Source organism: Podarcis vaucheri (assembly GCF_965113315.1).
Source record: "Podarcis vaucheri genome assembly, chromosome: 1".
In the NCBI taxonomy this organism is placed as follows: domain Eukaryota; kingdom Metazoa; phylum Chordata; class Lepidosauria; order Squamata; family Lacertidae; genus Podarcis; species Podarcis vaucheri.
In genome coordinates this window covers 102100178-102125741 of record NC_138759.1, presented here as the reverse complement: position 1 = coordinate 102125741, position 25564 = coordinate 102100178, and the positions used below count along the sequence as shown (strand labels likewise).

The 25564-nt window shown below is 41.4% G+C and overlaps 1 protein-coding gene across 3 annotated transcripts in view; it reads left to right on the top strand.

The window, feature by feature from the left end:
- The window catches only part of LRP1B (LDL receptor related protein 1B), a 768212-nt gene that overhangs the window by 21781 nt on the left and 720867 nt on the right, over positions 1-25564 (top strand). The gene's annotated exons all lie outside the window — the stretch shown is intronic.

Here is a 25564-nt window from a genome sequence, read left to right as displayed (position 1 = left end):
TTCAAACTTACAGACTGCATTCTAGAGATGTTCTTTTCTTTTTTAATTAAGGATCCTTCACAGTCTACAGGGGATCCAAAGTTACCCCAGCTATGGCTAAATTGATGCTTGAATTCTGACTTCACTATTGAGGTGAGCATGTGAGAATTCTAATTAAGCAGACACACTCAAAAGAAGCCTTGAACTCTCAAGTTCTGGAAGGGAAAGGAAGGGAAATAATGAAAGATGAAGACATTGCCTAGGTTTGTTAGAAAAAGCAAGAATCCCAGGAAGCCAAATATTATCTTACACAGATCAAACATCAGAATTCAGATGTTCAAGGAGATCTGCGATGACCATTCTTGGTTGGGCTAGGTTTTGTTATAGCTGAATAATGCAGGAGAGCATGGGGCTATATTTCATTTATTCTCATAATTTATATTAGCAGACTCTCTTCACATAACTCTTCTGTACTTTGACTTTTTACTGCATTAAGTGTTATTATAAATGACATTCTTTCTAACATTCTGAATGCAGGTTAGCTTTCTCAAATGCAGTGTTCTAATGAGGTTGTCACCATAGCAACTTTGCTTGAAATGAGACATGCACACTTTTTTAAATGCAGGTGTATCTTTCCAAAATGCAGTAACTGCTGTAAGTTATGTCGCAAACTTCCATGCTTGTCCCCCATATCTTGTTCCCATTTTTTCAGTAGGTGTGTTATGTGATACATTTCTACAAAAACAACAGAAACCTTTTAAGGGCAATCTGCATTCTACAGAAAGAATCAGAACTCCCACAACATAGCCAGCAATGTAAATTGCTTATCTAGAGTTGTATCCAGAGAACCATGCGGAGAAGGAAAAGAGCCACTGGTTCTAGCTTGCAGAAGCTTGCACAAGTATTCATGTTATAGGTGTATTCTATAGCAGCTCTGATGCTTTCACTTGTGCAAGAGATTGCACAAAATTAAAAAAAAAGTTGCAGAAAAATTCAAAAAGTGCCAAAACTGCAAAGTGCCAGAGTTGCCATGGCAGGAGCAATTCCAGGGGATTTGGGGTCCCAAACCAGAGACCTAGGGACATTCCTTGGTGATTTCACAGGGACAGGCCCTGGTGATGCCATTAAGCATGACACATTAAGCATTAACCACAGTCACTGACAGCATATCATTCACATAAAAAACAACAACACAAAGTCTAACTAATGAACAAAAAATGTCACTAGCTGGAAGCCATGGCTAAAAGTGGTGTTCCCAGGAGCGGTTGAAGTGATGGAACCATTCCTTCTCACCTCCTTTGGAAGCCTTGGTAGGAAGAAATTAACCTACCTGCTTCTGGCCAGGAGGGTTTAAATGCTATCAGGCCAGCAAGTTAATAGAAGGCTACTGTAAGAAGAGGGGGGGGGGCTAAGGTGGTGATTTTAGATTGTGACACAGCCAGGAGGATAGAGCGCAGACTGCCTATTCTCCAACGTTCCCTTTCTTCCTGTCCAGGGCAGCCCTGCTCTCTGCCTACACCTCAGAGCTGGAGTGTCATGCAAGGCTGGGCCTTGGTGGTGGTAGCTTCTCTCCCTCCTTGCCTGCTCTCCAGGAGCTACTACAAGCAGCCCAAGAGAGGAGGCTGGCAGTGGCGGCCATGGAGACACAGTGGGGTGCTCCCTTGCTGCCGCTACTACCATCTCCACCGCTAAGGACAACCCCCTCAAAACTGTTTGTGATTTATCTCCACAGCAGAGTCCATTCAACTAATAAGCATGATAATATGGTGTTTTATATTAATTTACATATTGAGCATGGCCTCCAACATGTTTAAGGCAAAGAATAGGCAGTGTCTGTTTCAAATGTTCTGGCTACAGCACCATCTGCCCTTTTGTTTTGGTATTATGTTTGTACAATTATCTGATGTGTGATATCATAGTGTTATGATTTAGGATGCTGAAAGTCCTAAATCTCATCAGTTTTTTTTGCAGAGCAGAAAAGGACACAAACTATAAAAAGATATGTTTATCTGTATCTGTGTCGGCTTTAATTGCAATGTTCCCAATATTAGTTAAACCATGTTTAATTAAAATGTTAATTCCTAATCCATCTTTTCAAGTGAGAAGAGACAGTCTTCCTCTCAGCTTCAAAAGATTTTGCTTACAAAAGTCAGACTGGGAACGTGAAATGTTTCAAGGGAAAATACCTTTAAAATTATATAGTAACATAAGCCACAAGCTAAACGGGGCCAGCGTAGTGGTACACATCCCTGGAATCAATCTAGCCCGTCATATCTTTTGAAGCTGTAAGGAAGACTCTCTTCTCACTTGAAAAGATGTGTTGGAGTTGTGATTTGCTCAGGCCAATAGGGAAGCTCTGGATCCTCTGGATCTAGAGCAGTGGTTCCCAGTTGGTGGTCCATGGAACCCAGGGGTTCCTTGGCACCATTCACATAATGAAAACTACCATAGAGGCATCAACATTTTCATAAGTTGGGGGTCCACAGCTTGGCTTTTGAAAAACAGGAGGTCTGTGGTACTTGCCTAATTAGCAAACACTTGTCAGAGATTCCCTGGCACGTATAAGCATAGGCATCAGGGCATACCAGATGTCTGGGTCTTTACCCTGCTAGGTCCATGGAAGACAAGAACCTCTCAGTCAGTAGCCCCTTCTAGTTCCATCTGGGGGCAGGAAGAAGTATTGGAAGACGAGTGTGCTTAGCTGCCCCTCTCCAGTTTCAGTTTATTTCCACAGAGTGTGAACCACAATAACTGGGATGCACATCCAAATGTGCAGTGGTGGTAAATATTCCGCCAGGCTGTTGGAGATGCAGCTAAGATATCCTTTAAGAATATGTTAACTAGTCCCATATATGTACATAATGGCTTCACTAATGCAGCACTGAGCAAAGATTAGCGCTAAATGTTATGAAACTGTCCACTTGAGTCCAATACTGTGGCATAAATAAGTTGTTCCTTGAAGCCACAGTGCTTTTACATTAGGTATATTTGACCATTGTGCCTGTGTAATTAAGCAAAATCTGCTGATCTTCTTAATATCCCTTTAAATCATTAATGTCTTGTCTGGTACAGCTGGTCACTGGGATGCTAAGGTGTTTTTTAAAAAGTTTTTTTTTAATGAAATGTTAAAGAGGGCACATTTTAAGCATATTTTTTCACAATGTAAAACTCATTTGGAATAATTCACATGCTGTTTAATGCATATACATAATGTAGTGCTTTGAAGAGAAACAGATTTTGGTATTTAGTGGCACCATTTGCCGCTTTCCCCAACACGGGCTATGCTGGGTATGCCAATCTGCTATGTTTATGCAGAAAATGTTTTGGTTCTTAAGAACAAAAGGTACATTAGATAGATGTCAAGGTATCCAAATGGGAAACCGATTCGGGAGTCTGCATAGCTGTTAGAGAAAAGCCAGTAATTGCAGCTGAAGCCAAAATGAGTTTGAGGGAATGCATTTAGTCAGCTGGTATGAGAGGTTAAAATTATTTCAAGTATCTCCTAAAGTTTGTTCCAATCTACCAAGCTCTTTCCTCAAAAACGTCATAGTTAGTGTTCATTTCCACAGTCCAGGAAGGGAATGAAGCTGCCCAGAATGTGAGCTTCTATAGGAGGTAGAGTATTCATCTTTTTCTGGTACACAGCAAGGCCTTGCTGTATGTGGTTTTCACTCCTCCTGAGTTGCAGCTAGCCAGGCAATTTGATGTCAACCCTGAAGCTCCCACCTAGTTCTCTGCCTACTCTGCTCCTATGGCCCTGGTGGTGTATGTGTGTGAATGAGAGAGAGAGATTATGCTTTTTTATTTTATTTTTTTAGGGGGGGGGAGGTTGCATAATGTAATAGTGCCCACTTCCTCATCACCAGAAAAGAGGAAACCCATTAGTACCCCCTGCTGGATAAGTTTTGCATAAAATATCCACATGCTAATTTACCGTATTTTTTGCCCCATAGGACGCACTGGCCCATAGGACGCACCTAGGTTTTTTTTTGGGGGGGGGAATAAAAGAAAAAATATATTTCCCCCCCAGGTGCGGGGCTGGGGCGGGGGAAGCCCGAGCTTCCCCCAACCCCAGAACAGGCTGCTATCCGCAAGCCGTGGGAGAGCTGCGCGAAGTCGTGCGTCTCTCCCACGGCTAGCGTAGAGCTGTGCGAAGCCCGAAGCTTGGGGCGTGCTGAGCTCAGCGCGCCCCAAGCTTCTGGGTGACAGCAAGCTCTCCGCTAGCCATGGGAGAGCCGCGTGACTTCGCGTGGCGCTCCCACGGCTAGCGGAGCGCTGCGTGAAGCCCGAAGCTTGGGGCGTGCTGAGCTCAGCGTGCCCCAAGCTTCTGGGTGCCGGCAAGCTCTCCGTTAGGCGTGGGAGAGACGCAGCTCTCCCATGGCTAGTGGATAGCTTCCTGAAGCCTGGAGAGCAAGAGGGGTCGGTGCGCACTGACCCCCCTCACTCTCCAGGCTTCAGCGAAAGCCTGCATTCGCCCCATAGGACGCACACACATTTTCCCTTCATTTCTGGAGGGGGAATAGTGCATCCAAAGGGTGAAAAATATGGTATATGCATGGGTGCAAATTTGGAAATAACTGCAACAAAAATCGCTTACCTCCGCATGGCAGGAGGCAGTGGTTGTGGTCTGGTGTGGCTGCAGGTGGACAGCTCCTCCTTTTTTCAGCTTCGGTGCAGCTGGAGGAAGATGTAACTTCCTCTTCTGTCAGCCGTGTTATACACTGGGCCTTGTCTGCTGCTCCAACCAGTCACATGCGAGCTATGAGGTGTGATGGCTTGGGTGTGAACAAGAGGGAAAATTTATTCCTTCTGGTCTGCTCCCTGGTTATAAAAGCCAATTGCATGTGGGATTCCCACCCACCCTTCCCTTATTCTATATGTTTGTGGGTGTCCAGTGGTATGGGGTACACCCTATGTACCCACCTTGCTATGGAAGCCTTCAGTCGCCTTATTCAAGGCGATGCAGTAATTTGCCTTCAGACAAATTGGGCCTCTCTTGGGTTTTTTGCCTGGCACATATAGCAACTATTCCAACTTAATGGCAGAAAAGGTATTGTGTTGAATCCTTAGTTCTAACTGAGCAGAGCGGTGCCCCCCTGCTGCTCCTCAGAGTATTTCTTTAACAGGATCCTGGGGGAGGTGCAATTGTCCTGATGCCTAGATGGGGGCTGATGGGCCGTAGCACTCCAAATAGTGATTTTGGGGGGAGGGGTTCACCCAAAATTAATGTATGTCATAGGGTGATCCTTAACCTTGGTTAACCCTGCTAGGCATATACCAGCATATGGGCTGGTTGATGTTGGGATATGTACACAGTGCCAATGGCAAAATCTGCTGACAGCTGTAATGAACAAAGTTGTGCCTTGTTTATATCTCAGTATTGTTGCTCTGTGTTTTTGATGCAACTCATGTCATATCTGCATTGGCTCCACCGCGCCAAGGCCTGCAAATAGAAATAAATCACATCTCATCATAGGAGGAAGGCTGTTACCGGGTTCACTTCCCTGCTCCTCCACATGCAGCTGCTGGGTGACCTTGGGCTAGTCACACTTCTCTGAAGTCTCTCAGCCTCACTCACCTCACAGAGTGTTTGTTGTGGGGGAGGAAGGGAAAGGAGAATGTTAGCCTCTTTGAGACTTCTTAGGGTAATGATAAAGCGGGATATCAAATCCAAACTCCTCTTTTTCTACTAGGTATGTGTCTGATGTCCAAGTGCTACCTGTTGATGGACAGCTTCAAGGCACCTGCTCCATCTTCTTATGGTTGTTTGTCTTTAACCTGAACTTTGACTGTACCATCCTGCAAATAGGGGGCATTTCAGAAAGGATTAAAACCTGCCTTTTAACAGAGCGCTGTCTTATGTTAAGTAGGGCCGCTTAGCCACCCTATACAATCCTCAAGCAGGAAGAAAGAAACAGAATGTCCCGCCCCCCCCCCGCCCCGGAATAGTTGAATACCTGCCTAAAGAAATCCAAATTTATGGGGATTGATGACTGTCAGATAGTGGGGGAATGGTTTTGTGAATGCACCATTGGTGTCCAAATGCTGTCATTGGGTCCCGTATGATATCTGCTTCCATTTCTGTTGTGGCCTTGGTTATAGAAATCTGCAGTTAAATCTCCTATTATGTCGATTTTGTCTGTAGGGGAATGGTGTGATTTATGAGTTTCCAAATTAGTAAGAGTGTAGAAACTAATATAGATGTAAAACAGATCTTTGCAAGATATTCTCAAAGTCATTATTCACCGAATAAGATTGTAAATGAAGGAATTATATAACCATCAGGTTCTCTGGGCAAATAAAATTTTCCTCTTTGTTTGCCTTCAGGAAGTGAATGTATCTTGTTCCTTCGATTGATTGACCTATGGGGCTCCAAGCAATTTTCAGACAGGGGATATTTAATGATGTGATAAAGGTGGGGAAAGGAAGACTCTCTGGCAGATGGAAAGTAGGACAAATTGGGTTTCTTGTCTAAAATACTTCGGGCATATCTCTGTGTTAACTGGTCAACTTCCTATCTTCTTGTTTGAGAATGAAAGGTAGCTATAAGTAGGCATAGCAAGTGGGACAGGCCAGCTGAGAATAAAAGGGAGTGAGGCCAAGGTATCAGGTGACAATTATTCATTATTAAATGTTAATTCCACTCCTCCCAATGGTTGGTGCGTGTGTATAAGGATAGCATGGCAAGTACGCACAGTGAATGGAAGCCAAGTGACTGCCTTTCCACTTTACTTCCAAAGCACAGTTGGCTAGAGCAGGGCTGGGAAGGCTTAAGCACTGTGGGGTCTACTTTGTTTTGTTTGCTTGTTGCCTTTTTGTAGTAGTGCCCCAAGATCTTCCAGCCACAGCCAAGTGCAAAAGACACAAAGGCACTTCTGTGCAACCTGCTTATTGAGCATTCAAATATATGTGGATACATATATATTTGTTTTCGCTATTGTTAAACCATAGGAAGCTGGAATGATTTACAGCTGGTCCCCCAGGATCTATGAATAGATCCTGATCTAATTTCTGCCTACCCCTGGGCTAGAAAGCAGGCTCTAAATTCAGTTTTCTTTTACCATGATGAGAGAGCAACACTTTTATGACACATGGTGACCAGCAGAAATCAACACTTCTCTTTAACATTAATTTTTTTCAGTTTCACTCTGTTTTTATAAGTATTTATAACAGATTTATAACTATCCGTTGATATGATAATGATAATTTTTCATGATAACCTCATTAAGCTGCAATTTTTGTTTACTCATGGTCCCTGGCCGGCAGCAACGTTACTGCAAAGACTAACCAATTACACAATATAAATTAAAATCATAAAACTGAATTCCTTGCTGGTTTTTACATTCCAAGCTCAATCAGCAGGGAATATCAATGCTGTATGTGTGATATGAATAAAAGTAATATGTGACTGGCAGCTTTGTTGCAAGGTCTAAAGAAGTCAGTTCTTTGCTTTAAGCAGTATTTTTTTATGGAAATGAAGCTAGAATTGTAAAAGATTTATGTAGACAATTGTGTGTGCAATGCACACACACACACACACACACACACACACACAGCATTGTGCTGCATTTTATTGTTATTATTAATCATTCCCTTTCTACTCTTCTCTGTGACCTTTATTTTTATTTTTAAAAAAACTTGTTTATTCAGACTAGTCTTCTTTCAATTTTAATATTGTATTTGTGCCCTCTGCTATAAAAAAGAATTTGCTTTTCCCCATTCCTTTTATATTTTCTGGGGAGGAAGAATTTGCTCTCTGAATCTGGACAAACTGTGATTATGATCACCATGGTTTATTGATGCAAGCCAACTGCAAACCATAGTTAATAATCCTGACCTGTTTCAATAAATAATTGTTAACACTAACCACAGTTTCCATTTAGGGAATACTGGCCTGGCTTGTGCAACACAGGAAGCTAAACTATGATTTACTGCAGGCTTCCTCAACCTCAGCCCTCCAGATGCTTTTGGCCTACAACTCCCATGATCCCTAGCTAGCAGGACCAGTGGTCAGGGATGATGGGAACTGTAGTCTCAAAACATCTGGAGGGCCGAGGTTGAGGAAGCCTGATTTACTGGAACGTCTGAATCTCATGGCATTTTGTTCTTTTTTTTACTTTTGCGCCACACTCTGCTAAGCCAAAGTTTGACTCAGTATTTCTGTTTGAACCCTGGTTCATAGTTAAGTTCTTTCATTATAGATCACAAACTGAAACCAAGGTTTAGTTAATTAAAAATGGAAGTGAACGCCCCTGATCATCTCATGGCCACACAGGCGGAGGAGATAGGGCTGGGGACTGATTTTCAGAATATGATTGTAAACCAATTGAATTTGACCAACAAGGAATAACTCATTGAATGATAGTGGGGGGGGAGGGAGTCATGTTGAAGAGCATGCATGGCATGAACTGGATATTATCTTGGGTCAATTTGAGTCTTTGGTCTTGGGTTTCTTAAATGACACAATCTGAAATGTTTTGCAACCAGCAACTCAGCCCTATTAACTTATGCCTGGTTGTGCAGAAGTGCAAGAATATATACTGTAACAGCTACAATAATGCACATCTTACCAGCTGAAGCTGCCCCTTTGGCTAATACTTGGGCCAGCACAAGTTAAGAACCAGTAAACACCACTCTATGCTATCAACCCCTTCGTACATTAATTAGACTTAAGCATGTTGGTTATATGAGTCTTGTTATCTCACAAAATGGCTATTTCGTGGAAGATGGCAGGGAAACAGGAATAATAGAATCATAAAATTGCAATTGGAAGGTACCCTGGGGTTACCCCCTTGCAATCCAGGAATCTAAACTTAAGCATTCATGTCAGATGAGCACCCAACCTTTGCTTAAAAACCTCCAAGGAAAAAGAGTCCCCACCTTTCAAGGGAGTCCTTTCCACATCTCTTACTGCCAGAAAATTATTCCTGATGTTTAAACAGAATCTACTTTCTTGTAGCCATTGGTTCAAGTCCTAGCCTCCAGAACAGAAGAAAACAAGCTTGCTCCATCTTTAGCTCTTTAGATATTTGAAGATGGCTATCAAATCTCCTCTCAGTCTCTTCTTTTCCAGGCTAAATATAGAATAGCATTAGCTTTTCTTTTTTCCTCGCTGTTATATCATACTGTTGACTCATCTTGTGGCTTGCTAAGACCCCTATATCCTTTTCACAAGTACTACTGGCAAGCCAGGTGTTGATCCATCTGGTGGTAGCATTGAAGTTAAGGAGAGGCTGGGTTAGCTGGCAAGCTTCCTTCCATCCTATTCTTCTCACGGTGCAGGCCACAGCATGTGGCATTACAAAGAGTCTTTTGAAAATAACCTTAGAGTTCTTTCTGAGTTGTTGCAAACACAAACCATGAGCATGATGCTTGACTGAAGGAACTTTTACATTATCTCTCTTCATTCCTCCAAGTGTTGCAGAGACCCAACTAGGCAGCATCTGGTTAGTGGATCTCAGCCACCATTTTTAATGAAACAGCAGACTGGGTAATCAGAAAGAACATCCACATCACTCTTCATTTATTAAATGGAAAAGCCGAGCAAAGAAAGTAATGTTCTTTTTTTAAAAAAAGAAAAAAACAACAGCTTTACTTATTTGTAATGGGCAAAATCGTGGACTATGGGCCTCTAGTCCAAACTAGTAGGGTTCTTATTATGTTCTTATGCAACTAAAATAAACTAATCCAGTCACACAAAGCATCTGCACAACCAAAAATGGATGTTTACTTTCTGCTCCATGTATTGTCCATATGACTTCACATTTTCTATCAAATTCCCACCATGAGCTGTACTGTGTAGCAAGTACTCTAACAATATTTCTTTAATAAACTGGATTTCAACTTACTCCTCCAGTGGCTGTCATTTGGCTTCACTGAAAAAAATGTATTGTTTTTTAGGAGGCATTTATTGGTTTTAATAATAGCATACTGTCTTGGATATAGTTTTATTGTTCTGAGTTAAAATACATTGATTTTGGCCAAGATGTTTTGGCTTCAGGGTAGATGTGTCTGTTCTAGTAGAAACATGTTGGATTTAATGGCAGTTCCACTAATGCTGCAACAAATATAGAAGAAAAGAAACGCCTCATTTAAAGACATTAAATAGATGCTAATCAGTCTGAGTTTTATTTTCAGCACCTGTCACACACTCCAGGACAGAGGTCATTAACATGCACAGAGCTGAGCCAGATTTTTAAACATATATTAACAATTGAAGGCATTTTATTTTTTTTCCACTCACTGCCCTGTTACTAAAATGAAGTTCTACATACTGATGCATAAAAAGTGAGGGCTGAAATGACTTCCTGCATGCTGTGCTGATTGTTATATTGTAAGCCCCTTGGAGCAGGGGCTGCCCTGTTTTTCTTTGCACATTGCTTGCACTAAATAAATAAATTCCAAGGTGTGCCAGGAAATGGTGTACACCCTTCATGTTTCCCAGTTTTTAAATCTCCTTATCTGCAAATGGACTGAATTCAGGAATTAGTCAGCTGCCTTACCAGGTCAGTCCATCTAACTTTGCATTGTTCACGTTGATTGCCTGAGGCTCTCTAGGGTTTCAGGCGAGGTCTTTGTCCATTCTTCTTGATTGAAATTGGGACCTTCTGCATGTAAAGGGACCTTCTGCAATATAACACGAGGTGACCAGGCGGGAATGAAACCCATAGTCTTCTGAACCAAGGTAGAGATGCATTATCCATTAATGCATCTATATTAAGAGAAGACCGGGAGGAGATATGATAGCCATCTTCAAATATTTCAAGGGCTGGCACATGGAAGATGGAGCCAGCTTGTTTTCTTCTGCTCCAGAGGCTAAGACCTGAACCAATGGCTTCAAGTTATAAGAAAGGAGATTCCCAACAAAACACCAAGAAGAACTTTATGGTTTTAAGAGCTGTTTGACAGTGGAACAAACTCCCTTGGGAGGTGGTGGCCTCTCCTTTGTTGAAGGTTTCTATGCACAGGTTGTAATGGATGCATTTGTTAAGATTCCTGTATTGCAGGTGGTTGCCCTAGATGACCCCCAGGGTCCCTTCCAACTTGTATGATTCTATTATTATGCCCATTCAGTGGATTGTAGCACAAATAGAGATTGTATCCAGATCCAAACTCTCTGGATACTGCAGGTGTCTATTTGCACACTGAATTGTTGTTATAAGAATAGGCCTTTCTGGGCACATCTGTATCATAGCTGTCAACGTTTCCCTTTTCTTGGGAGGAATCCTATTCGGAATAAGAGAATTTCCCTTAAAAAACAGGAAACGTTGACAGCTATGATCTGTATGTGCATTCTGTTGGAAGATGTACCTTGCAAACACTTTCTATCAGGTATGCATTTGGATGCTTGTTCAATTTATACCTCATCTTGCTCCTGGTAAGCAAATCAGCTCCCCAAAGCCTGCTTCCATGCATGGATAGATCCTCTTCATTGGATCAAGGTGAAGAAGCTTGGGTGAGAGTTGAAGAAGGAGGTTAAAATTAGATGACGTCCTCCCTTCTTGACTGCCCATCTTCTCCCCCTTCAGTAATTTTTTGTCTATAATTAAAATTGAAAAGCAATATTGATAACTAATAAAATGCCATGCTCTTTTAATTTTAACCATTGATTTGTGCCTTTAGTGAACAATATTAGTAACTAGGTTAGTTAGCCATATCCCATCCTATTGTCTGGAGCAAAATGTAGACACAATGACATTCCGTGGGTCTAGTCTTGTCTCAATATAAAATATCATTTGGCTTATTAAAATATTTTATCATATAACATCAACATGTAAGAAAAGCCCTGCTGATCTATTCAGTCCTGCTTTTTCTCAGTGGTCCATCAGAGGCCATGTCCTATTGTTGCTCCCCAGCAACTAGAATTCAGTGGTGTACAACTTCAAGTCCATTTTTAGTAGTTCAGCTCATGCTGCAATTTTAGCTATTTGTTCAGATATCCTTTCCATTCAATTTGGAGTAAATATGCTTAGGACTGGGATCTAAATATATTCAGGTCTTCAATCCGGGATAACAGGTTCACTCCATGAATATATTCATCAACTCATTCGATTTATCTGCATTATTGTAACATGTATGGCACACTATGGTATCAGTTCTGTAGGCTTATTTGTCTGGGGCATGCAGACAGATGGCAAAGCCTTGTGGAAGAAGTTAGGCAAGGGGAACATTTTTTTTGCAGATTGCATTCCAGGAAAGGTTAGCAGGAACTCTCACTTAGAAGATGGTGATGTGAGTACTCCATTTCCCATAGACAATTTCTCTTTCATTACCAATCATTCTCTGCAATAAACCAAGACAGGGGAGTGTTGAGCAAGCTTTCTGTGGATTTCTGTCATCTCATGAGGATAATGGCAAGTCCCAGTGGTGAGACTCTGCTCTAGATTCCTCTGCCATGAAAAGAGGCTCCATGACAGGGGTGATTGGTAGACAAGTTAATATGGAAAGGATAATCTGGAAAGGAAAAGAAGAAAAAGCTACCAAAATGACTGTGCTAAATGTGGCCCCTTCAAAACCTATGATTCTGTTAGGAACCTGTTGAGAACAGTTTATCAGTTTCTTAAGGTCAAAACAGATGACTGCAGCCCTCTTAGGATTGTACTGCTTCAGAATGCAGGTAGTGGTGGGAACAGCCAGTGCTGGATTTACGTATAAGCTAAACAAGCTATAGCTTAGGGCCCCACTCACTTGGGGGCCCCAAAAAAATTTAAAAGAAAAAACAATTGGATGTACATTTCCAAAATATAAGATAAAAAACAAATAAAATAAAACCTACATACAGCAACAGTGTTTCGTGTCGTGTAGGCTCCTATTTGTTATGTGCAAATGGCTTTAGATACCTATTAGGTTCATAAATTACCATATAGCATATATTCAACACAAAAAACAGCGACAATTTGTTGTTGACAAAGGACAGCTGGATATATAAAGGGCCCCATTACGTTCAGTAGCTTAGGGCCTCATCAAACCTAAATCCGGCCCTGGGAACAGCATATTCAAATGCTCCTCTGTAGCATTGAATGTTTTCATCTCTGGTTGGTGCCTAGTCTAGAAAGTTTCCACCTGGAACATCTGCTTTGTGTTTTTTTGACCCTGGGTGTGTATGCATGAAAACAGACCACCCTCTTCCTGTTTTCAAAAGTGGTACAGTGGCAGAAAGAATATGTACCCTGAACATTTTTCAAATATCTGAATAAGCATTGTGTGCTGCTGCTAACCTTTTTCAATTCTCTCATGTGTGAAAAAACTGAAACACTGACTGTAACTTGGACCATGTATGAGTGAATCTCTTTCAGATCAAGAGTCCCTTTTGATTTTATGAAAAGTAAAAACCTGGTGTTTTATATCTTCCTATTATTCGTCTGGGGGTGTGTGGAATGGATTTTCCCTTCTTTCTTTCCCCCCAGGAAAACAGAAAGGAATGATTAGATAATGATTTTAAATTGCATTTCCAAGGTGACAAATGTCTGGGCGTGAATTATTAGTTGTTATTGGACAAAATGAGTATAAGTGCATTGGGTAAATCTTTCAGAATTAATGCTCCTCATATGAAAGGAAATTCTGCATTTTGAAGCAATAGTAAGATATCCTTGTCAGAATCAAAATCTCTACTGTAACACTCACTATGTAAATTCTGGAGTCCTTGGTTCTTCTGTCCTGAATGATTTTAGTTCATATGCAGTCACAGATTTCAGTGTTGCTCTGTACAATGCCAAAATTCAATGCCCCCCTTCCATCTCTTGCAGTCCATTCTAAATCATAGTTGCAGCACCACCATGGCTCCATGCCTAGTACAACTGAACTGGTTGTGGTCTCCTAAATCTGCCTCTTCCGTATGTTTCACAAAGAGCATGAAACCAGGTTGTCAGATTCTTTGGAAAGACCCAGATGAAGGAATTTTCCTCCTCCTTTTAAGAAATGTACAAAAACATATCTATTTCTTTCTAGGATATTCCTTTCAGGTAAAAAATTAGATCAGTTGTGCTACAGCAATCTTGTGGTGAATTTCCTTGCAACATGGGAGGCAGATCAAAACTTTGTTTCAAAGCACAAACTAAAGTGAAATCAAAGACAGTTTGCCCACACTTTTTGGCACTCTTGCCTGGGGTTTGGAGGACAGTAGATCAACAACAGCGAAAACATAATGGACTAATAACTGGTGCCCCTGAATTTGAAAGCTGGAGGGCTTAGAAAATGTAAGACCACCATTACATCAAATCATGATGTAATGCTTCTGTGTGATGGGTACCTGATATCACACTATAGCAAGCCTTCACGAAGGCGAGTTTTCTTCATTACTCTTATGCTAAAAAAAATGAGTAGGTTTCTTAGGGAATTGTTTCATGAAACATATGGTTTAGCTTTGCCTACAAATATACATTAGAAGAAGGTATGTGTTATGATAAAGAAAATATCAGAAACTGTTGAGTGTAAATACAGGATATGCTATAGCAAGCGCTGATCAAAAGATTTAAGTTTTTTATTTCCACTATCAAAAATTGGGATTCAATTTAGTCTCAGAGATTGTTGCTTGGTAACAGTTGCTAAATGTTCACTTTTCGGTGGGCATGTAGTCTCAAACACCATGTATTTGGCTACTGGATGAAATTGTCCCATACTGCTCCATTCTCTTGTTTACCAGAATGCGTATATAACAGTCTGACAGACCACACACACACACACAAAATCTGGAAGAGTGGGACCTATCATAGACCTTTGGCACCCCTCTTAAAATATATTTGGCAAAGCATAATACCATTGTTAGCAGATGTAAGTTCAATAAATTGAAATGGCAGACTCTGGTGCCAGCTAGCACTATAAAGTTGGCTCATTGGATAATGATGATTACTTGACAATTTGGCTGTGTTTTTAAAATATGTTCTGCTCTTCACGTAGTTTTAAAAATCTGGACAAGGGCCTCTGTGTTGTGGAATCATCAAGCAGGAATTGTCAATGCTTTTATTTAAAGGTCTGGTTGATGCCTGTCTGATCTATACATGTAGCAGAATGAGGCGCTGGCATAGCCTGAATCACTCCCAACTACACTGTTTAAATTGTTTCAGTATTTATTATCCACACTTTCATAAAGTATATCCATTGCCTCTAAAGGACCATCCCCACCAACAGGTGAGACCAGATGCTGTGAATGCCCAGAAAAGCTCTGCTGGACAATCACTTGAGATCACAATAGAGGTGCAAAGTAAGACCTCTTTATGGCCCTTATTGCAACATGGTAGGTGTGCTTATGTGCTCTAAGCAGTGCTTGGTCAGCTTCGGAGTGAGTAGTATGCCTTTGGCACTCTAGCCATCATCCAGCATGTATCATTGCATGCAGCTCCCTAGAATACCAGGGGCTAGTCTCTGCAGCACTGGAGAGGGTGCTCAAGAGTCACTGTGTCAATAGCAGGCATATTGTTAATGCTCCTGTACATTAATATTAAGGAAAAAGAACCCTGTTGTGGATATTTCCTATTTAGATGGTGCCTTTATTTAGATGGTGTACTTCCACCTGCAGCTTACAGTTGATATGTAGTGATTTCCACCCCCTTTGTTGTGCTGCACATTAAGAACCAGCCATTATCTTGCTGACTTCACCTTTACTAATGCTTCATCGGCCCATTGTTGTACTGAGCAAGTACAGTGCTTCATAGGATTCAATACCAGTGTCTGTAAACTATAGCAAAGGTGTCATTAGTTGTCTTGATGTGATATTAATATGCCAGCAGTAGGCCAGCACACAAAGCAAATTTTCACATGCTCTCCTGAAGCAACTCAGCTACAGTATGACAGGAAAGAACCTTCAGTGACTTTGCCAGGGATAAGAAGGGAACAAGAAGAGGGTCTAGATGGGACTAGAGCCAGCATGTGGGCCTATCATATATTTTCTGATCACTGGCCATGATGGCTGGGGCCACAGATTCCCCTAATCTGCTGTCCTCCAGCTTTTGTATGTCAAGAACCACAAGTAAATACCTGGCCCTTAGTACGGTTGCACTGCTTCTCAGATAAAAAATGCTCCTTCATCTGCATCTAAACTGCTACAGATTTAGATGACAACTGTGCTGGTCGTGTGGCAGAGGATCAGACTACTTGTTGTTTAGGTGCACCTTGAACCCAATCTCTTTGCATGGGTGTAAGCCCCAAAGGGCCCATAGCATGTTTTACACGCATAAAGTTCCAAGTTCAATCTCTGGGGATGCTTGGGGGCTAGGAAAGATCCCTACCTGAGATTTTAGAAAGTTGCCACTAGTTAGAGAGTGTTAGGCTAGATGGCTCCAATTCTTTGACACAGGGACATACGCAGGTGCCATTTTTAATGTGCATTCATGATTATTTGTGCTCAAGATGCTGTCAGGATGGTCGTATGCGCTAGAAGCTCTTTCTCTATTGTTTGCACCTGCAACAGTGGCATGCTTCATTTCCAGTCAGTGCATATCCTGATAACTTTCTGCTGAAATCCCATGCTTTTTTATATTACAAACATTCTGGCTTATTTTTGTTCAGCTTTTGTTGCGTTGTTGCCCCTCTGGACAACAATGATGTGATAGCATTGGGGAAGCAACACAGAACACACTAAAGCAGAGTAAATCCACCACTCATGCGCTATTATTGCATCAAGGTCAAGTTGCAGAATACACCTACAATAAAACACCACCCTGGCGGAACCCTCAGTAATCTCATCAGTTCATGAATGATACCCACATGATGGCCTGAACGCAACTAGGCACATGCAAAGCCATGCCAAAGAAGCTACAATTGCATTGATCTGCTGCTATGTCCATTGAACACTAGATCTACAGTGGTGCCTCGCAAGACGAAATTAATTCGTTCTGCGAGTTTTTTCGTCTTGCGAATTTTTCGTCTTGCGAAGCACAGACAAGTCGTAACTGCATCTCTTTAAGCGGTTTTAAGAAAAAGGAAACAAACTTGCAAGACGTTTTCGTCTTGCGAAGCAAGCCCATAGGGAAATTTGTCTTGCGAAGTAACTCAAAAAACGAAAAACTCTTTCGTCTTGCGCGTTTTTCGTCTTCCGAGGCATTCGTCTTGCGAGGTACCACTGTACATACTTGCAGCTTACTTGATGAAGCTACTTTCTCAGAGAACTGGCTGCAGCTTAATGTTATTAGACGAGCAGCATCTGCTTGCATCCATGGTAAGTGTTTGGAAGCAGAAGTGTCTACTTGAATAAAATATTGGGGCTGGGGCTGGTAAGCCCTGCCCTGCCTAATCGACCACATGATGTGGTGCACGCATACCCTTTGAATGGCAATGCCCATCAACTTTGGGGTGGCCTGGCCCCCTCAAATATTTTATGGGGGGTGGGCTGAAGATCCCTTAGCCCCTAGGAGTTGGCTCCTATGCCTGGAAGCCTGCTTCCATGTGAGTATGTACCTTGCTGATTTGGGAGAATTTTTGTTCAGAATCCTATATGTTAAATTCCAACTATTGCAAATTCCATTGCAATGTTTGACCTTTTTCTCTCTCTTAGAAAAGGGTAATAATTGATGCTTTGCATATTTTGAAATAAGAGGCACTTATACTGCAGCTCTCTTGTGCAATGGGATAAGGCACAGCCCTTGAAAAGAAGGGGCATGTTTCAAAACAATAACTAATCAGCTTAGCCTGCTATGAATTATCTGCATAAAGGTATCTCAAGGCAACTTTTCATTTCTGTAATTCATCCTAAGAAAATAAAAGTGCCCATACTCAACATAGAAAAGTTATTAACTTCTTTGGGGATTGTGTGCAATGAATCACAAGCTAGGGGATGCCTGTATTTATTTAACTTCAACTTACATTTAGCTTCACCCCAGTGCAGCTCGTAAGCAAATAAATGATTTATACTAATAAATGCAGTTCTCCAACAGTACAGTTTATTGCGCGTCAAGTGCAAACTGACATATTTCACTCATTAATCAATTTGGCGTAATGAACCCCGTCTTTCATATACAAACTTACCAAATGGAAATGCCATAACCTATTTTATTCATAAAGCATCATAGCGACAAAGAAATGGACCTTTCATACGAGCATATTTTATGTGAAAAATGTGAGTTGAAGATTAAACCTATAAGTGAATACATATTACCCATAGAAAACAATGAATATTTTAGAACCTGTTGTAAGCCTTTGTACTTCAGAAACAATGAAAGAGTGTGCAAAAAGTTTCTGTTTTACAAGCAAGCTAAAAAGCTACCCACATTTTTAATTAAAAGTTTTACCTTAGTTTTTCAAAGGTCATTTTAGCCAAGGGGAGATAAAGTCCCTGTTACAGGAATACATGTAACTTCTATTCTAATTGAGGTTATTTGCTGGCTACAGCAGAATAATCAGTTTTGCTGCTGAAAGTGGGGGCAGGAGGGGTGGAATCTGAAATGCAGTATTGGCAGCAGATTTTCCACATCATTTCTGTTCGGCTTACCCTACCGGCTTCAAAATGTTAACAGTATTTTTAAAGGGTTGCAAAATCTAACATCTAATTTGCTTGGAATTTGCGTTCATATCAAAAATGGCGAAATGATTCACTGATGGGTTTGTATATCAGGGCTTCTCCACATGCATAGTTCAAAGTGTGTATCCGTCTTTGCAGAATACTTCTTCAAGTTCTGATTCAAACACAGGAGAGCAGAGGGCGTATCCAACTAAGCTCTACTTGAGGAGACCCACTGAAAGTAATGGACATACATTAGTCATGTCCATTATTTTTACAGGGTCTACCAGTGAGTATGAACACTATTGGAAGCAACCCAGTATCTATACCAGATGTAATGGATGGGAAGTAACTAGGCTGTAGGCCAAATTACCATGCTGTTGTGAGAACTATTGACTCCCCACCCCCATGTTACTGACCCAGGACAGGGTTGCTGTGCGCTTCATTGCAGGAGCAGGGGAGGGCTCACCTTTCAATGATGGGACTAGTGCTATTTTTCTAGAGAAAAAACACCTCCCTTGTTCTCTTACAATGGCAATGGAGCCCACCTGAGAGGTTCTGGTGAGTTCTGGCTGAAAAGAAGCCTTGGGATGGAAGATTAACTACTTCAGACACAGTCTCCAAGATAAAATACTAAACCAAAGAGATGGTGATAACAATTTGCCTTTATGATTTGCTTCCTATGAAGCATCACGATGTAATTTTGTCATACGATAAAAATACAGTGTGGATAGTTTCAGCTAAGGTTTGTTGAAACAAGCCAGAATCGGAAACTGTAATTTCCACCAAAGATTCATTGACCAAGGATACCTGCCCCCCCAAACCCCCCAAAACCCTTCTGCATTTGGATGTATTTATTTATTTAGAAATTTATCAACCGCTTGTCCCCCACCCCACCCCAAATTATCCAGAGTACAAATCCAATTATGTATAAAACATGACTAAAATGCACAAGCTGGTTAAAAACAAATGTACATAAACCCATGATTAAAAACAAACACAAGATCAATAAAGCATTTAAAGCCAATGCGACTAAATCATGTGTCCGGAAAGTAGTGCTAAATGTCCTCTATGTAAGGAGAAACTGCTAACTCTCAGCAGGGAAAGTATGTGTAAGTACAGTCTGCTCTTGGCTAAAATGTAAGGTAATATATTATGGAAGGGTAATTAATCAGAATGAGGAAGACACAAACAGTAGATTCACAAGGGCAATCAAGAGCAATCAAGAGAATATCAAGCAGTGTTAAAGATACCAGGGGAAACAACCAGGTGTCTTGATTTCAATGAGATTTGCACTCTCTTGCTAATGTTGCTAATTGTGATTATGTGGTTTAGCTGTCTGCAGTTCAATTACCACCTGCTCTTTAAAAGCATTATATGTCACTAGTCATTTCCGATGAAATCTGTAGTGATACTAAAGAGCATGTGACCATTTAAACATCCATGGACTATATCAGTTTGGATATTAAAAACAGGAAGTTTTGGGGTTTTCCTTAAAGATCCTTAGCAACAAAATTGAGGTTCAATGAGAGTGAGCATCCATAATATTATGTACAGTGGTACCTCGAGTTACATACGCTTCAGGTTGCATACACTTCAGGTTACATACGCTTCAGGTTACAGACTCCGCTAACTCAGAAATAGTGCTTCAGGTTAAGAACTTTGCTGCAGGATGAGAACAGAAATCGTGCTCCGGCGGCGCAGCAGCAGCAGGCCCTATTAGCTAAAGTGGTGCTTCAGGTTAAGAACTGTTTCAGGTTAAGTACGGACCTCCGGAATGAATTAAGTACTTAACCCGAGGTACCACTATATTATGGAAGAAGCACAGAGCAACAATATAGTGATGGCGGTATAAACAACTGTACTAACACACATCTATACTCAGTGTATGGTTTTTAAACAAAAAGCACTTACAGGATGGAGTAGAGCAAATGTGGAAAACATTTTGTCCCTTCAGATCTTATCAAACAACAACTCTTATCAGCCTCAGTAGGCAGAGCCAGTGGCCAGGATGCTGGGAGTTGTGGTGCTTCAGATGTTGCTGAACTACATGTTCCCCTCATCTGATCTGAAAATCAGCTTTACTATGGTGAAAAACAACAAAAAGCTTTGTTGCATGAAGTCTTCAGGTGTCTTATGAAATGGACTCTGGATCAAGAATATGGAACCCATTATGGATTCCGCAATCTGAATATGTGAACAGAGGCACATCACAGCTTTGATAACCCTGGTGTGGCAAAGGGTTGATAAGATCATACTCTAATCATAGTAGTGCCCTTTGGGTAAGCAAGACAAAATATAGCATGGGTAAATATACTCCTAGGTAGTGCTAAGCCTTAACACATGTACTCAAAGATTTCTGACTTGGTGTAGTTCAGACATGGGACTCAATGACATTTGGCTTCTGGGGTGCCATCTCCTAGGGCATGGGTAGGCAAACTAAGGCCTGGGGGCCGGATCCCACCCAATCGCCTTCTAAAGCCAGCCCACGGACAGCTTGTTTTACATGAGTAGAATGTGTCCTTTTATTTAAAATGCATCTCTGGGTTATTTGTGGGGCACAGGAATTCGTTAATCCTCCATCACCAAAAAATACAGTCATGCCTCCCACAAGGTCTGAGGTACAGTGGACCGGCCCCCTGCTGAAAAAGTTTGCTGACCCCTGTCCTAAGCTCTTTGGGGCACCAATATTTTTGGGAGGGGGCCATCCCCCGGTGTTCAAAGGGAGCGGAGGAGGCCAAATGCAGAGCCAAGTGTGGCATGGCTTCAGTTGCCGGCTCTTCCTCCTCGGGAAGAAGTGGCGAAACAGTGGCAGGAGCCACTCTGGTGGTAGTGGCAGGAGAAGGAGGAGTTGCTGGCCATTGAAGCCGTGCTGCTGCCACATTTGGCTCCACCCCCTGGCTCCTCCCAACATCATGCACGTGATGTCACAAGCCAAAGTTGGTGCCTCTGTTTGGCTCAGATACAAAATGGGGCAGAACTCCCAGGCAAGTTGAACGCTGGTGTACAGTGAATAGAATTAAGGATGGGGAAGCATTCTGAGTATGCCACTTTTAGGAATAGGAGAGGCCAGGGCTTCATCCATTCCTTCTCTCAGTCCCATGTGCCAATGGCATCCCCTTCCAGCAAGGAAATAAATAAATGTGCATATGATGCTTTCAAATGCCATCCATACATGGAACCAGAATATTAATATTTTATGTCTCTAAAATTAAAAGACAAAATTAAATACTATATTGGATTCCCAAGCGACGTATTTATATATTGAATTTATATATTGCCCTTCCTCCTGGAGAAGCCTAGGGCAGCAAGCAGATAAACAATTAAAAAGCAAAAGCAAAGCAATACTAAATCAGATTAAAACAATTTTTTTAAAACTGCAGTTTAAAATACTTCCGTACAGTGATCTAGAGGTTGCCAGAAAATAATTTCGAAGTGGCCAAGATTGATACATATCACTCCTTCATTATTATTTTTTGCGCACATGGATCCTTTTCTCATGTTTCATCACCCTAACATAAATGTCAAATACAGCATTAAACAATGTTGATGTGGGACCTCCATGTGTGGGGGCCTTTCATTTGTGGAGTCCTGGGCAATTTCTGTCCCTGTAAGGAAAAAGGGGGGAGGGTCTTTTGGTTGCCCAAATGTGAATACTTTCATATCTTGCCTGATAAAAAGCCTGGAAAGCAGTACAGTGGCACAACACAACAAAATAACCTAGCCCCCCCCATACAAAGCTGTAGCAGCATATCTGCCAGTTATTTTCATTGACATCTGTCAACTCATATAAGTTGATTTGGCATTTAATCTTGATTGACACAAGCCATTGGAAGTTTCCCTTGCTGGGTAGATAGCAGCTTGGGTGATAGAAGAGTTCTGTTGGATTATGGCACCAGGAGGGAGGAATGACCCCATTTAACTGCTTCATGGTTGAGATTCTGAGCCCTCTTTGTAGCTACTACAGTGGATGCTTGGGTTGCAAACAAACCAAGTTCTGTAATTCAAGATAAAATCTTGGCTCCCAGTATGCACAGGCACGTTGTATAAGCATATTAATCATAGTTTTTCCTTAACTGTTGTTCGATATGATGTGTGAACCAGGTCTGTGGTATTCCGAAACTACTTTCAGAAGGTGAAATCTGCTGTACAGAGGATTGAACATGATTGGATCTTTCCCCTCACTTTCCCTTTTTCACATTTTAAAGTAAATGCAATGCAAACATGAGCATAACTTAATTTAACAAAATTGTATTTTTCTAGATCAGCCTTGCCGTTTGCCCTCTTCAGTCAAATAATCTGCACAGGTGCAGCTAAAGCACTTTGAATTCACTTGAGACCAAGCGGTCTATGCTAATAAAGTGGAAGCCATTTTTCTGAAGCTCTGCTAAGTCAAGATAATGCCTGTCACTTCTAGACTTCACATAACTTTGGCAGGCACCGTTATCAGCTTAAAATCTGAAGAAACAATAGAAGGAAAAATTACCATGCTACATTGAGGGGCCAATGAAGGGTTGCTGAATAATGAGGAGGAGAGGACCATTAAGGAGTACAATTAAGGCTAGGCTACTCGTGCAATGTATGCTAATTGCTCGTGGAAAGGGAGGACTTTAAAGTATTAAACTTAAAAGTGTTGAATTCCAATTCAGGATTAAAAAAAAAAAGTATTGGCATGATTATTCTATCTGGCTGCACCAGTGGGATATATAGGAAGCAGAGCCTGCTACATGACTCTGCTGCTGAGAGATCACATCCATTTGGCTCTGCCTGAACTGCTCAAGCTACAAATGTAGGAATAATTTTGTAGCCTTAAGAAACTGGTGCTCTGTGTTTGCTTGTTTTCCTCGATCCCCTTTTTCTTTTTGTGTAGGCCTGCAGACAGGGACTGTCTTGTGTGTTGTTGTTTTAATGTAAGCGATTCTGGGAGCTTCTTTTTGCTGATGACTGGGATAAAAAATGCTTGAAATAAATAATAGTACTACCGCATTCAAAGACGTGAGATTCAAGATAATGGAACACCAGATTCTAGGACACAGCCCAGTGTAGCAGTTATTTGTAATTTTGCAAAGCACTCCTAGATACTTGTCTATTCAGAACTAAGCCAACAAGAGTTCAGTGGAACCTTCTCCCAGGTGAGTGTGTACAGCAGAGATAGGGAGTCTGTGCCCCTCCAGATGTTGTTGGACTCCAACCCCCATCAGCCCCAGCTAGCCTGGCCAGTGGTCAGGGGGATGGTGGGAGTTGCAGTCAGACAACATCCAGAGGGCCCCACCTATGAACTAGGGAGCAGCATCGTACAGTGGTTAAGAGTGGTGGACTCATAATCTGGTGAACTGGGTTCGCTTCCCCGATTCTCCACATGCAGCTGCTGGGTGACCTTGGGCTAGTCACAGTTATCTGAAGCCTCTCAGCCTCACTCACCTCAGAGTGTTTGTTGTGGGGGAGGAAGGGAAAGGAGATTGTTAGCTACTTTGAGACTCCTTAAGGGGAGTGAAAGGCGGGATATCAAGTCCAAACTCTTCCTCGTCTTCTTCTTTGTCCCTGGCCCACCAGAGATTATCGACCAGCGCGACCAAGGCAGTTTCAGTCCCAAGATTAGGCCTGAAAAAGCCAAAAACTACTTCTTTCTGCCTTAGGCATCATTGTTTTTAACTGTTTGGGGACTAAAACAACTTTTAGACCCACTCTGAAACTGTTCAGACTCTGCTATAGAAATGAAAGCCGTATCCCAGCATTTTAACAATCATTACCACTTCCTAGAAAATGACTTTTCTTGGCTCTGCCTGTTAAACCTAAAAGGTTTCCATAAAATGTCCAAATGTGACCATGTATTGTCTTAATTCTCTAAAGCCTATTTTGGTTCACAGCACAGAGAAAGGAGAAAATATATGGTTATGAGTGCTTTGTGGCTGGCATACCTATCACTTATTGCTTGCCGAGTGCCAAGTTTGGATCTGATCTGAGCCATTTTAATGAATTTTTAAACCTGCATTAAAAATAATAGTAGCTGCTGGATACTAGACATGGTTGACATGGATGAAACGATTGCACTCTCTACTACGCAGACTACCAGATGTGTGCCCTCGCAAAGCGTAATTGAGCAGTGAATGAATCATGCTCTATATGCTAGTTGATTAAGCCATCTTTTTTAAAATAATGGATTCTTATACCTGCTTCGTCTATCACACAATTAATTTTAATATCTTACATAAATACATACCCTATCTGCATATAAATTACTTTAGAGAGCGATTATGTTGTATAGACCATACAATACATATATCACATTGTCAGAGTATGGGTATTTATATAATAGAGCACAGCAACTCATTCGTGTCATTATCTTTCATGCTTAGTGAAGTATTATCCACCTTACTGCTCCACACCATGCTGACTTCAGTTTTGGCTTTCCAGTCTCTAAATAGATTTCTTTAGTGTTGAATCATTACTTGTTGTTTCTTGTCCTTATGGCCTTCCATGACTCAGCAGCCTTGCCATTATTCACCATCATAAAGACGTAGGAAAAGCCCTGCTGGATCAGGCCAAAGCCCCATCTAGTCCAGCATCCTGTTCTCATAGTGTCCAACCAGATGTCTACAGGAAGCCCGAAAGAAGGATCTGAGTGCAATAGCAGTCTCCCTGCTTGTAGTCATTCTCTACTATCTGGACCAGTACAGCATTGGTACAGAGGCAATAACATTTGCCCTCACCATTTCTAGTGTCTTTCTCTGATAGTATTATTCATTCTATTAAATCTCTACCCTGCCCTTCCTCCCAGAGAAGCCCAGGGCAGTAGGCAACGTGGTAAGGCAACTGAAAACAATAACACCACAATGATAAATTTAATTGTGGTAAATTCTACAAATATCTGACAAGAAAGTTGATTAGTGCCATTGTACTAGGTTTTGGGGTGAGCTGCCTTGAATGTGCCTTGAATGTGCCATTCATTCATTCATTCATTCATTCATTCATTATTTATTTATTTGCTTGCTTGCTTGCTGGAATAGTTTCCATAGGAACAGATATGGACAGCTTTCCTCTTTAGACTTAGTCATCCTGTTGACTGAATTGTTTATTATTCTGACCTTACGTTGTTATAAAATGCCACGCAAAACATCTAGCAAGGGATGATTACACTAATGGTCCTTGAAATAT